This window comes from Pelecanus crispus, chromosome 1 (genome assembly GCF_030463565.1).
Source record: "Pelecanus crispus isolate bPelCri1 chromosome 1, bPelCri1.pri, whole genome shotgun sequence".
Classification (NCBI taxonomy): domain Eukaryota; kingdom Metazoa; phylum Chordata; class Aves; order Pelecaniformes; family Pelecanidae; genus Pelecanus; species Pelecanus crispus.
Window position 1 is genome coordinate 202,364,814 of NC_134643.1, and position 12,381 is coordinate 202,377,194.

Here is a 12,381-nt window from a genome sequence, read left to right on the forward strand (position 1 = left end):
ACTGTCAAACTGGAGCAAATCCACCGGACAGCCACTGAGTTGATTAGGGGCTTGGAACACATGGCGTACCAGGCAGGTCCGAGGTAAGACTGTTCAAGATAGATGGAAAAAAAGACTAAAGGGGAATCCAATTGCTGCCACCAATTAGCTAGTGAGGAAAAGCTGGAGATTCTTCTCAGTAAGTGCACAGCAAGAGAATAAGCATTCACAAGTTGTAGTACAGGAATATCTAAATGAATATAACAAAAAAGTCACAGAGATTTGACACTGAAACAAGTTGGCCCAGAGAAGCTAAAGAATTTCCATCCCTGGAGGCATTGAGAACTTACTGGACAGGAGCCTGAGCAACTTGAGAGGTAGCCCTGCTTTGAGCTGGGCATTGGACCTGATGACCTTGAGAGGTCCTTCCCAGCCTAAATTATTCTCTTATTCTGAGATGGTAGGGAGAAGAGTAGGAAATGACATGACACCTATCTGGCACATACCTGCAGACAAAATCAGTCTATAATTTTGGGTCTGTAAACTGTCTCCAAGCATAGAAGTTGGTATTTGCTGCCTGTTGAGGCCCCTCACTTTGGCAAAACAGAGGTTTAAAATAATTATTTGGAAGAATATTGGTCAGTCATTATTAAAAGTAAAATGATTCCATTCTGAGCTTGCCAATCATCCTTGCTCACGAATAACGTCATCTAACAACCATCCCTTGACATGAACAAAACCACAAAACCATCCTCTGTGCAATAAAAATAGTTTTAATTATGTCTGAAAAGGACTTCTGCATCCTGATCTTCTTTGCTCAAAGATGAGCATCTGCCTTGTCCTGCTGACTGGCGTAAAGGGAAGCAAGGGCTGGAACAGTTGACCAGATGAGGAGCTTACTGAGCAAAACTGACAGTAGGAACCAGAGCACTCCTGATTCCAGAAATTTTCAGCTATGAAATGGCCCCTAGGAGCCATTACAGCCTGCTGTTACTTCAGAGCAACTGCACTGATCACAGCCTATATTAGCCTCAAAGCAGTTTAGATTATGTCCACCAGCAATTGCTCCCTCAGGATTATTTCATGCTGCATTTGATACAGAAAGTCAAATGGAACTGGATCACAAAAACCACAGAATGTCACATGTGGTACAGAACCATTCAAATACAGCAACATCAAGTGAACATGCCACAGAGGAAATACAAACGTCAAAAGATGTTTAGGAGATTGATGACAAAATCATACAGAAAAATATTGCCAAACCCCCCAAAATACACAGTTCTAAACCAAAATCACTCAGTTAAGGCTGGAAAAACTGCTTTGTGGACATGCCCAGTATGCTATGCTGCTTAACAGCAATAACAAATCTTTACATAGCTCTACAGAAACCACCAAGGATCCTGAGAAAATGCCTATGAGATACACAGTAAACCTCAATAACTGAAACTTTGTGTAGATGGTGGGGAAAACAACAAAATTTGTTGAATTTTACCTAAAAAGCTGTAAAGACTCAGTGTACTGAGTCTGGCCATGATGGAGTTAATGTTCTTCATAGCAGCCCCGATGGTGCTATCCTTCCCCCCAGTTGAGGAAGAAGTTGGGAGGGGACACAGCTAGGACCCAAACTGGCCAAAGGCATATTCCATGCCATATGAAGTTATGCTCAGCAGTAAACACTGGGTCAGAAGAAGGTGGGGGGGTTGACTTCCAAGGTGGCTGCTGCTTGGAGACTGGCTGGAGATTGCTCTGTGTTAAGAGGCGGTAAGCAATTGCCTCAGCAACACCTGGGTCTTTCCCCCTCTCCTTCACTTATTAAACTGTCTTTACCTCAACCCGCAAGTTTTCATGCTTTTGCTCTTCCTCTATGCAGTGTCCTGCTGGTGGAGGGGAGGGAGCGAGCAAGCAGCTGCGTGGGTGCTCAGCTGTTGGCCAGGGTCAACCCACAGCAGTTGGCAATGATCTTCTCTAAATCAGTAACAATTTTGTCTTTTCATCGCCATTATTTGGCAGTGAATGTACTGTAACAGATCAGGGATCTTGGTCTGAGTAGTAAGTTTGAATGACAAATTATTGTTTCCAGCAGATTAACCTACTACAGAATGTACACTATTAAAAACATGGGGCGGGATCAGACAGGACTTAGAAGAAACCTCAAGAGGTCATTTCTTTCATATATGCTCACAGCAGGACCCACGCTGCCTGTCAAAGCATGGAGACACCAGAAACCATAGAATCATAGAATCATTTAGGTTGGAAAAGACCTTTAAGATCATAGAGTCCAACCATTAACCTAACACTGCCAATTCCACCACTAAACCATGTCCCTAAGCACCACGTCTACATGTCTTTTAAATACCTCCAGGGATGGTGACTCAACCACTTCCCTGGGCAGCCTGATCCAATGCTTAATAACCTTTTCAGTGAAGAAATTTTTCCTAATATCCAATCTAAACCTCCCCAGCACTCAGTTCAGAGATGTTTTCTGGGCCATTTATGCAATATAAGAGATGAGAACACCAGCTGAGTGAACAAGTGAAACACCTACTGGAGAGAGAAACAAGCTGGCATGTTAAATAAAACAGTTCTGTACCAAAAGCATCTTTCAGTTGTGCAAGGCATTGACTCCCAGTTCCTGGCTGACACTGAGCTCCAAACCCTGTGGGAGCCAAAAGGTACAGGATCAGCTGAGTAGTCCCTATGGAAAGAAAATAAAAATACAACCCAGCACATAGCTTCTTCAACCGCAGTCCCTAGTCCTCCTCTATCTCCTTCCTCCCAGTTCCAGCCAGAAGGCACAATGAACTGGGTCTAGACCATTTTGACAGTTGTTTGAAATCCCCAACATTAGAAGCTGCTATGCAAAAGACTACCTCAGTATTTACTTCTCATGATCAGAATGCTTCTTTCTGATGTCCGACTTAAATCTTCCTTGTTTTAATTTTAGGACATTACTTCTTATCATATCCTTTATGGGCCTAGAGAAAGTCCTTACCTAGTTTTTCAGTACTTGAGAAATAGTATTATGTTTCTTTTCAATTTCCTTTCCCACAAAAAAGAATAAAAAAGTAGGATTCTTCTAATGTTAAATCACTGATCCTCACAGGTTCTCGTAGCATATACTAAAAGCTTCTGTCCCATTTTTCAGCTCTGAAACTGGATCATCTGTTACTCCAGGTTTACTTGTGAGGCTCTAAATGTTTGAGGAATGAAAGATCTTGAACTTGCAGAGTTGCACTGCCATCAGTTCTAGAGCAGTATAAATAGATAAAGATGGTCAGATTATGCATTACAAACAGATAATCCAAGAAAGTTATTTTAATAATCTGTTCTTGAATTTTGTAGTTGGTTTAGATTCTAGCAAACACATTCCTTACAAGGCTTAGCAGTGCAAAGTTCTGCAGGTAGCAGGGTCATAAGCAGTTTATAGCAGATACTACTGACACATGATTTGATATTGTTTCTAGTAACTCAACTGGATAGCAACATTTTCAAAGAATAAGATACTTTCAGCAGATTTCTATTTATGCTAAAACTGTGGTATCTTTAGGTTGAACAGCCAACAGACATGCAAACAAAGGTGGTTTTTTTTAAATAAAAAAAAAATCACTGTTATTCAGCTTTCACAGAATCATAGAATGCTTTGGGTTGGAAGGGACCTTTAGAGGTCATCTAGGCCAACCCCCCTGCAGTAAGCAGGGACAGCTTTAAACAGATCAGGTTGCTCAGAGCCCCATCCAACCCGACCTTGAATGTTTCTAAGGGTGGGGCCTCCACTACCTCTCTGGGCAACCTGTTCCAGTGCTTCACCACCCTTATAAAAATTTTCTTCCTTATATCCAGTCTAAATCTATTCTTCTTTAGTTTAAAACCATTACTCCTTGTCCTGTCACAACAGGCGTTGCTAAAAAGATTGTCCCCATCCTTCCTATAGGTCCCCTTTAAGTACTGAAAGGCCGCGATAAGGTCTCCCTGCAGCCTTCTCTTCTTCAGGCTGAACAACCCCAACTCCCTCAGCCTGGCCTCATAGGAGAGGTGCTCCAGCCCTCGGATCATTTTTGTGGCCCTCCTCTGGACCCACTCCAACAGGTCCATGTCCTTCTTGTGCTGAGGGCCCCAGAGCTGGATGCAGTACTCCAGGTGAGGTCTCACCAGAGCAGAGCAGAGGGGCAGAATCACCTCCCTCGACCTGCTGGCCACGCTTCTTTTGATGCAGCCCAGGTTGGCTTTCTGGGCTGCAAGCGCACATTGTTGGTTCATGTCCACCTTTTCACCCACCAGTGCCCCCAGGTCCTTCTCCGCTCTCAATCCCTTCATCCCCCAGCCTGTATTGATATCAGGGGTTGCCCCGACCCAGGTGCAGGACCTTGCATTTGGCCTTGTTGAACCTCATGATGTTCACACAGGCCCACCTCTCCAGCTTGTCCAGGTCCCTTTGGATGATATCTTGTCCTCCTGGCGTGTTGCCCGCACCACTCAGCTTGGTGTCATCTGCAAACTTGCTGAGGGTGCACTCAATCCCACTGTCTGTGTCATTGATGAAGATGCTAAACAGCACTGGTCCCAGTACGGACACCTGAGGGACTCCACTTGTCACTGGTCTCCATGTGGACATCGAGCCGTTGACCACGACCCTCTGGATGCAGCCATCCAGCCAATTCCTTATCCATCGAACAGTCCACCCATCAAATCCATATCTCCCCAATTTAAAGAGAAGGAGGTTGTGGGGGACTGTGTCGAAGGCTTTACAGAAGTCCAAATAGACGACATCCATTTCTTTTTCCTTGTCCACTGATGCAGTCACTCCTTCATAGAAAGCCACTAGGTTGGTCAGGCAGGACTTGCCCTTGGTGAAGCCGTGCTGGCTGTCTTGAACCAGAATGTTTTCCCTCAGGTAACTCAGTCCTAACACTGATCTACATAACTCTGACACTGCTGTGCTCTGTGACTTTCTGAAACAACTGCAAAACTTAATTCTGCATTTTTGCCTCAAATACAGCCATAAACTAAAAATTAACCCAAATACTGTATTCCTTTTTACTGGCTCATTCAGTTCTGCAGTAGTAAATACTGCGTAACTGGTCAGTCAATTTTCAAAATGCAGTCTCTGACAGTTTACTTTAATTAACCTAACGGTAAAATGCTATTCGTTATCTACTATTATCTACTATTAGAGTATTTTGCCCTGTACAATAAATTTAATGAACCTCAGGAAAAAAAATTTATACCAGTAGCTGAAAGGGTATTCATCATATGCTTGTAAACCAGTAATACATTAAATTTGAAAGTGGCATACATACAAATGTCTCCTGATCTGGAACAAACTTTGTACCTGCCAGCAAGGAGATCAAGACCCAATTAAAAAGATCTAAATACATCTTAAAAGTAAACTTAGAGGAAAAACTTGCACTTACAGACACATATAAGTATCTATGTCAGCCATGTCACCAACGCAAATTAGCTCTTAATTAAAAAAATCATTTTACACTGAAGTTTTATTAAAGACAATAAAACACACAGGTGCTATTCCTGCTTTTTACATTATTGCACAGCTTCACTACAGGCTGGCTGGGGCACACGCACACGAAAGCAGATTGGCTGTAAAGAGTATCTTTCTATTTCAGTCAGGCGCTTCACAGATCTGTAGATCAGCACTTGAAATCAAACAACAGCTCCTTAAACTAAGCAACATCAGTTCTTCATCAAAAATCCATTACCATTTAAAGCAAGAGGATTACTTAAAATCAAGCTAAAAAAAAGAAAAGAAAGAAGGCTACTAGTTCTGCTTTTTTACTTGCCTTATATAGTTATGCTAAAGGAAAAAAGGGACCTGAGCCAACGCTGTGAAACTTAAGCTAGAAGGCATCGATACGGTAGCTTACGTGAGGCAATGGTGCCACCCAATGTCCAGAAGTTATACATAAGCTTGTTTTTCTTTGCTGATCCAAGAGCAAGCAAAAAAAAAAAAAACAACAAACCAAAACCAACTACCAAAAAAACCCAAAAACCCAACAAACCGTATGTAATGCTTATTAGTAATCATACCTGTATGCCAAGGCTCAGCTCAGACATAAGATTAACAGATGCGGTAAATTTCAAAACAGGCAAATATTTTGGGTTTTTTTTTGTTTCAGCTTGAATTCTATGTAAAATGGACATTAGCATAGCCCAGGTAAATCCAGACAAGCTGTCAAAACACATTTACCAGCATTTTCCTAAGGTCCTCATTATTGTAGTTGCTCACTTCTTGGGCCCACCCTGTTGGGCCCTCTCATAGGGATCCGTCTTCAGCATGTTCTAAGCAGTGCATGGACTTTACTATGACAGTGCTAAAATCAAATCTCTTGCACAACAATCCAGTTTTCATCCACGGAGCCCTGAATCTAGCCCATGTTCAAAGGCCAGTAACTTTTTAGATAGGCAACCATCCATAACCCTACCCAATTCAAACACGTTTATTATATTGGAAAAGTTTACCAGGAGATCATTAATGACAGTCACTGTTAAAAGTACACATCTCGTTATTGTTTTGAATTTTGGCCTCATCCTTCTAGAGGAACATTACATGACTATGTCTAAAATCAAAAAGTGCTCTGATAAGCATATACCTATTTCTTGTGTAAGTAATTCTAAGTCTGTAAGTAAATCTGAACAATTACTTATTTATGCCAGTTGGCAGAACACGCTTTCTACACTATAAAGCATGCTGCCAGCTCTTTAAGCTATTTTCAACTCTTCCAAATAATCTATAAATGTAAATACAAGAAACTACACACAGGAAGTCACACTTATGTTTACACAAGCATGCACATCACAAGAAGTAGTCTTGTGTTAAGATCTATATCCCTGTAGTAGAATGTTCTGATAGTTTTTCAGATATTATTTCTTTCTTCCTGCTTGCTAGTCCTTTATACAATGACGGGTTTGTGCTGCCTTATTTTCACCATATTCATAACTGAATCTTACGGTCACCTAACAAATAAACAAGCTCCCTTCACAGGTCCTTTATTTCCAGAACACACATAATATTTCTTAGTCAAGCATATTCAATTTTTTTTTCTTCAAAAGAATCATTTTCATAGTTTTGTATGTACCACCTTTGAGACATTTCTTGAGGAGGAGAGAGCAATCTGACCTGTTAGACCTGTTAACTTTCAATATTTGATATTCTAGCCAACCGATTTTTGTAGCTTTCATATGAAGATAGTTTGAATTCTCAAAATACATTTTATTAACAGATTTCTGTGGCAGCATGTTTAAAATAGTCATATATTTATAATAGCTAATTTATTCTAAGTATAGCTATAGACATGCTATAAACGCTCAAAGGAAATTTTGTAGTACTCCATTTGTGGCAATTGTTGACCTTGTGACAATGCAAGCAGAGAAATAACATACCGACGTTTCTTTTTAGAAAAAAATATACAAGTGTTGGATTTGTATATGCACAGGCACAGTCCCATGCACACACACTTTTAAAAGACGTTTTATTGCATGCTCTTTCAAAGCATGCTTACTGCAAGCTCTAAAGTGCATGTATATATATTTAGTTAGTTATTTTTTCATGCTGTTTAGGCCGAACTGCTTAGGTCAGTATATTTCCAGTAAGTTAGTGAAAAAGAGAAAGAAATTAATTTCTTAGTGTCTGTACAGAAGATAAATTTGAACAGTCTTTGAAGAGCTTAGGATATTTTCTAGTGGAAAAAATGGCTTGGATTACTGTCAGAAATTCATAACAAGTACATGTCATACTAATATTGCAAGTGTTATTTTTAAAACATTCTACCAATGTTGAAAGCACAAGGAGTCTGCATAATCCGTGCACATCTAATTAGCACTGAGTCATATAAATGATACATAATGATTTGGCAGCATATTGCCAGATGGTTTGCTATCAGATCAAGTAGTAGTAACTTAGCTTCTTTTTCTCCATTCCCCCCCCTCCCTAATTTTCATTTATATCCATTTTCATTTCTCTACTTAAAAATAACATTAAGTTCCTTTGATTTTATATATACAAACTAGTCAAAAAACACTGATTTCTTTTTTTTTTAAATCCAGACTGCCTCCTTGCTTTGCAATCTTTTTGCTTTTACAACTGCATTTATTTCATTAATTGCTCTTAGACATCAGACAGTTTATGCAATCTAATTCCATATTTACTTAAAAACCATTCAACTCTTCACTACTTCCAACTAGTGATGTGCAGCTGGTCACCTACATTAAATTTGTTTTGTGCCATAATCCTATTGTCTGATTTTCTTATTCAAAACACTTGTGTCTAAGCAACAGGGGGAAAAAAAGGTTATGAGGGAACTGTAACCACGTAATCACTCAAGTTAAAGTATTTGAGATTCATGAATGCTTAAGGTTTAGTATTATTTGAACATTCCTGAACTGCATAATTTTGTATCTTAAAGCATTTATGGTACACTTACCTTGCTGGACTAAGTTTATTAAACACAAGGTAAATAAAGTGTTAAGTCTTCACATTTTCCAGTGGGACAATCCAGTTATTTAAATGAAAGGATGAAAACACCTGTACATCCAAGTTAATAGAACTAAGAAGTTTAAAATAACCTTGGCACTGTAACTTTTCACGTACTTTCTCCACCTTTGCATTATTAAGTTTCAGTATTGGCATTGTGCTTTTCTAAATCCAAAGAATGCTTAATCAACATCAGACAGTAATGGTAGTTTCCCAGCAATCAAAGCAAACATTCACAATTACAGTTTTTGAGGAATTCATGTTAACCTCAAAAGCAAAGCCTGCTCCATTTTAATTCATGTTTTATAAGCACACAGATCTATAATAGGTGTGAAAAAAAAGAATCACAGAAAAAGGACATCCTTGTATTTGGATTAAAAAGTTACTTTTGGGTTAAGAGTCTTATTCAGAGTGTCAGAAAGATAAAGCATCACCCCCTTGGTTACTCCGGGATTTGGATCCATGCTATGCTGTGTGTTAAAGTACGCTGATACACGGGCAGAGCTGTGAAATGTCACATTAGAATTTGCTAAGTGCTAGGCTTTTATCAGGAAGCATGCAAAAATCTATCAAGTGAAGTTTATTTGCCTTACCCAAGAGGCTATGCATTCTGTTTAAAGTGGATATTCCCCACAGTAGGGATGCTCTGAACAATACAGCTCAGATGTCAAACCTTTAGAAAGCAGTGCCCATTGGTTGCTGTGCTTCAGACTGCTTACAGTACCGCGTTGGTGACATATCCTCTTCATTCTTTCTTTCCTTCTCCCGGATAAGTATGCGGATCGAGGTATTAACAAAGATAATACTGTAGAACATTATCATTAACACTTCCTATACAGAAGAGACCAAAAAAAGGCCAAATTAAAATACTTAGCTATATTACAAGCATAATGTGTTACCTATTGCTTCATATAGTTGAATAAGCATTTGGCATTTCATGTTATTTGCCTTATTACTATAATCTTTTTCACTTCATTTACAAAATGTTTATATACACGAAAATAAATATCATACAGTGGTAACAGTGGTATGAAAATCAGTGTAAAAAAGGAGCTGCAGTACAGCATTGTACAGCAAGGGTGAGACTACTGGAGCTACCTAGTGAATGAATTTGTATTTCCAGAGAACCATAACTTGATAGGAACATCAGTCTTTCTTTGGAGTAAGCAATGATCTCAAATACCCTTTTAAACTTAGCCTGGAACCCAAGAACAAATGAACTCTAATCTCAGCAGGTTTGCACTAAACACCTTCTCAAATGATGAGAGAAAGAAATGGTGCAGAAGCTTAGATTGACCAGCATGGTCATCATGCACTATCATAAGAACTAACTGCTCACGGTTACAGAATGCCATCTGCTGTAAAGCTGGCATAGGCAACCTCCAAATAGATTAGAATGATAGCATGGGATGGAATGCAGCTCAACCCACAAATGGAAAATGAGAATGTGTATAAAGTCCCCAGAAAAATGATACAGAGACCTATTTACTTGTAATGCAATGTTTAGATGTTGCCTGCCTATGCTGGGATGGGATTTCCTGTTTTAAAAAAAATATGAAGATTATGTACAAAGAATGCTGCCTCTACTGTCCCAGCAGAGCCCATCCTCTTTAGGTCACTTATACGTCATGTTTTATAATGGTAATATTCCTTGTATAAACACTAATGTCATTCTACCTCCACACCCCACAACAGTTTACCAGCATTAGGGTTGATTTAATAGATGAGAGAACTCCAGTTCCCATGTCACATTCAGTTTCTTAACACCCTTATTAATGCTCTGGTAGAGGCCACAACATACAACATCCAGTACCAAATATGAAAATAATTCTTTAAAGGCCTGAGCAAGTACCATTTTAAAGCATTTCTTGCACTGTTGAAAGCCAGATTGCTCTTTTCTCCAAATCAGAATGTCAACATGTTTAAAGAAGCCTTTAACTGTCACAGACAATAAGAGCACCACGTAGCTGAACTCCCTACGCATACTGAGGAACAAAAGAAAATCCAAAACAGATACTTTTTTGTTACCAAACCATCTCTTTATTTACCATAAGCTAAACACCTAAGTAGACAGAATATTTGGATATTTGCAAATAGACTCAGCAACACTCATCCTAACTGTCCAAGCCAACCTTGAAAAGTTGAAAAACATGGGTCAATCATTATATTCTGGTAACAAGCTGCAGCAGTTGGTGCATTGCAAAAACTCAAAGGTTGCAATAGAGCATCCATGTGTAAGAACCCAATATCCCACTGGACAATGAGAAAGCGGGAACAGCAGAACCTCCCTCTTCCCTTCCCAGCACCATTAAGATCCCAGACTACGTGACAGGTACCAAGGAGAACATTAACAGAAATTTCCCATCAGGCAGCACGTCTATCCACACAGCCACTCAGTAAAGGCTGATGTGACAATCAAGGGGAAGGGCAGCACAGTTCTCAGTTTCTAAACTCACAAGCTTTCCAACACAGGTAAACCCCAGCAGAAGTTACAGAGTTTCCCCACCCTCCCATACGAGACAGTTAATTACCCCTATGTAACCCTTGCTATCTCCAGTTCAGAAAGAAGCAACACCCAGAGTCTCCACATCATTGGAAGAAAGAACCAAGAATTTTATGTGGTTTTCCCTAGACTTTTTAAAGAAAGTTCATCATCTCATCTCTACAGCCCTTGGTAAATCACAGTTTTAATGATTCCAATCTTGCTCGCTCTATCCAGAGCATCAGTCTAGCCAGGCAGATGCCAATCTTGTCACTGTCAGGCCTAACCAGCGTGTTAACCTCAGCCAATCAATGTCGTATCATTTCTTGATGGCTCTTGGATCTTGTACTTGTTGGTTTTCATCAGTGATGAAAAACAGGGCGTTGTTAGTTGTGGCATAACAGTCAAACTGTTCACAGTGGTCCATGGGCTGCATCCACAGCCACAGGGTTTCCAGCCTACAGAACGCTGGCAATGTGCAGCACCAGCTGCCCTTTCAGAATGGCCCTCACTGCTGTTTTGGCTGCCCCAGGCCCAGCCTTAGGGACCATCTCGAGCAAGCATCTCCAGCAACACCGCTATTACCAACCTCAGCAGTTCTTATCTCCCCTCTACTCCTCCTCGACCCTCGATGCCACTTAAAATTCCATGCTGGTAATTCACCTCACAGATGAAGCAAGTCACTATCAATATATGCTTCTGCTCTAGGCCAAGTAAGGAAAACTTTATTCCCATACTGGGATCCCAGTTCACTGAAGCCATAGCTCAACCACTGCACTGCACAACACTGTACTGCACCATCAGACAGATGGTACCCGCCAAGTAACTTCCAAATTCACTGCTGAGCTTATTCCCCCTACAGAGACCAGCTGCAAAGCTGGGCAAACAGTCAAGTTTTTCTTATTTCTATTAAAGGATAAACAATTTACAGCAAAGGAGAAAAAGCAAAAGGAACATTTGGTATCTACTTTTATAATCTGTGGTGACACTTAAACTAGCAGGTATGCTGTATGTTTATCATTTGCCACAACAGGCTTTTCTAAACAATGACTGAAAATACGAGGCACCCAGCTTCTTGTCAGATAGGGCAAAGGCTGTCGTACAGACAAACTGGTAATAAAGGGACTGGATTATCACCTTCGAGCTCTAGGGAAGCATTATCCAGGATGCACAGACTTCAGACACTCACGAAGGCAGCGGAAGCATTTTGAGCAATGCCGTATCACCCAAGAAAAAGCACGATATTTAAGCACTTAAACACTTTGAAGAAGTGTACCTCCTCATTTAAAATTGGATACTTCCAATTATCAGGAATATTTACATTATCATTATCATACATTATCATTATCATACATTATAAGGAATATTTACCACGTCAAGTAGGGACAGGAAACATCAACATACACCTTAGCATTTGGCCAACCTGTCAGTTATA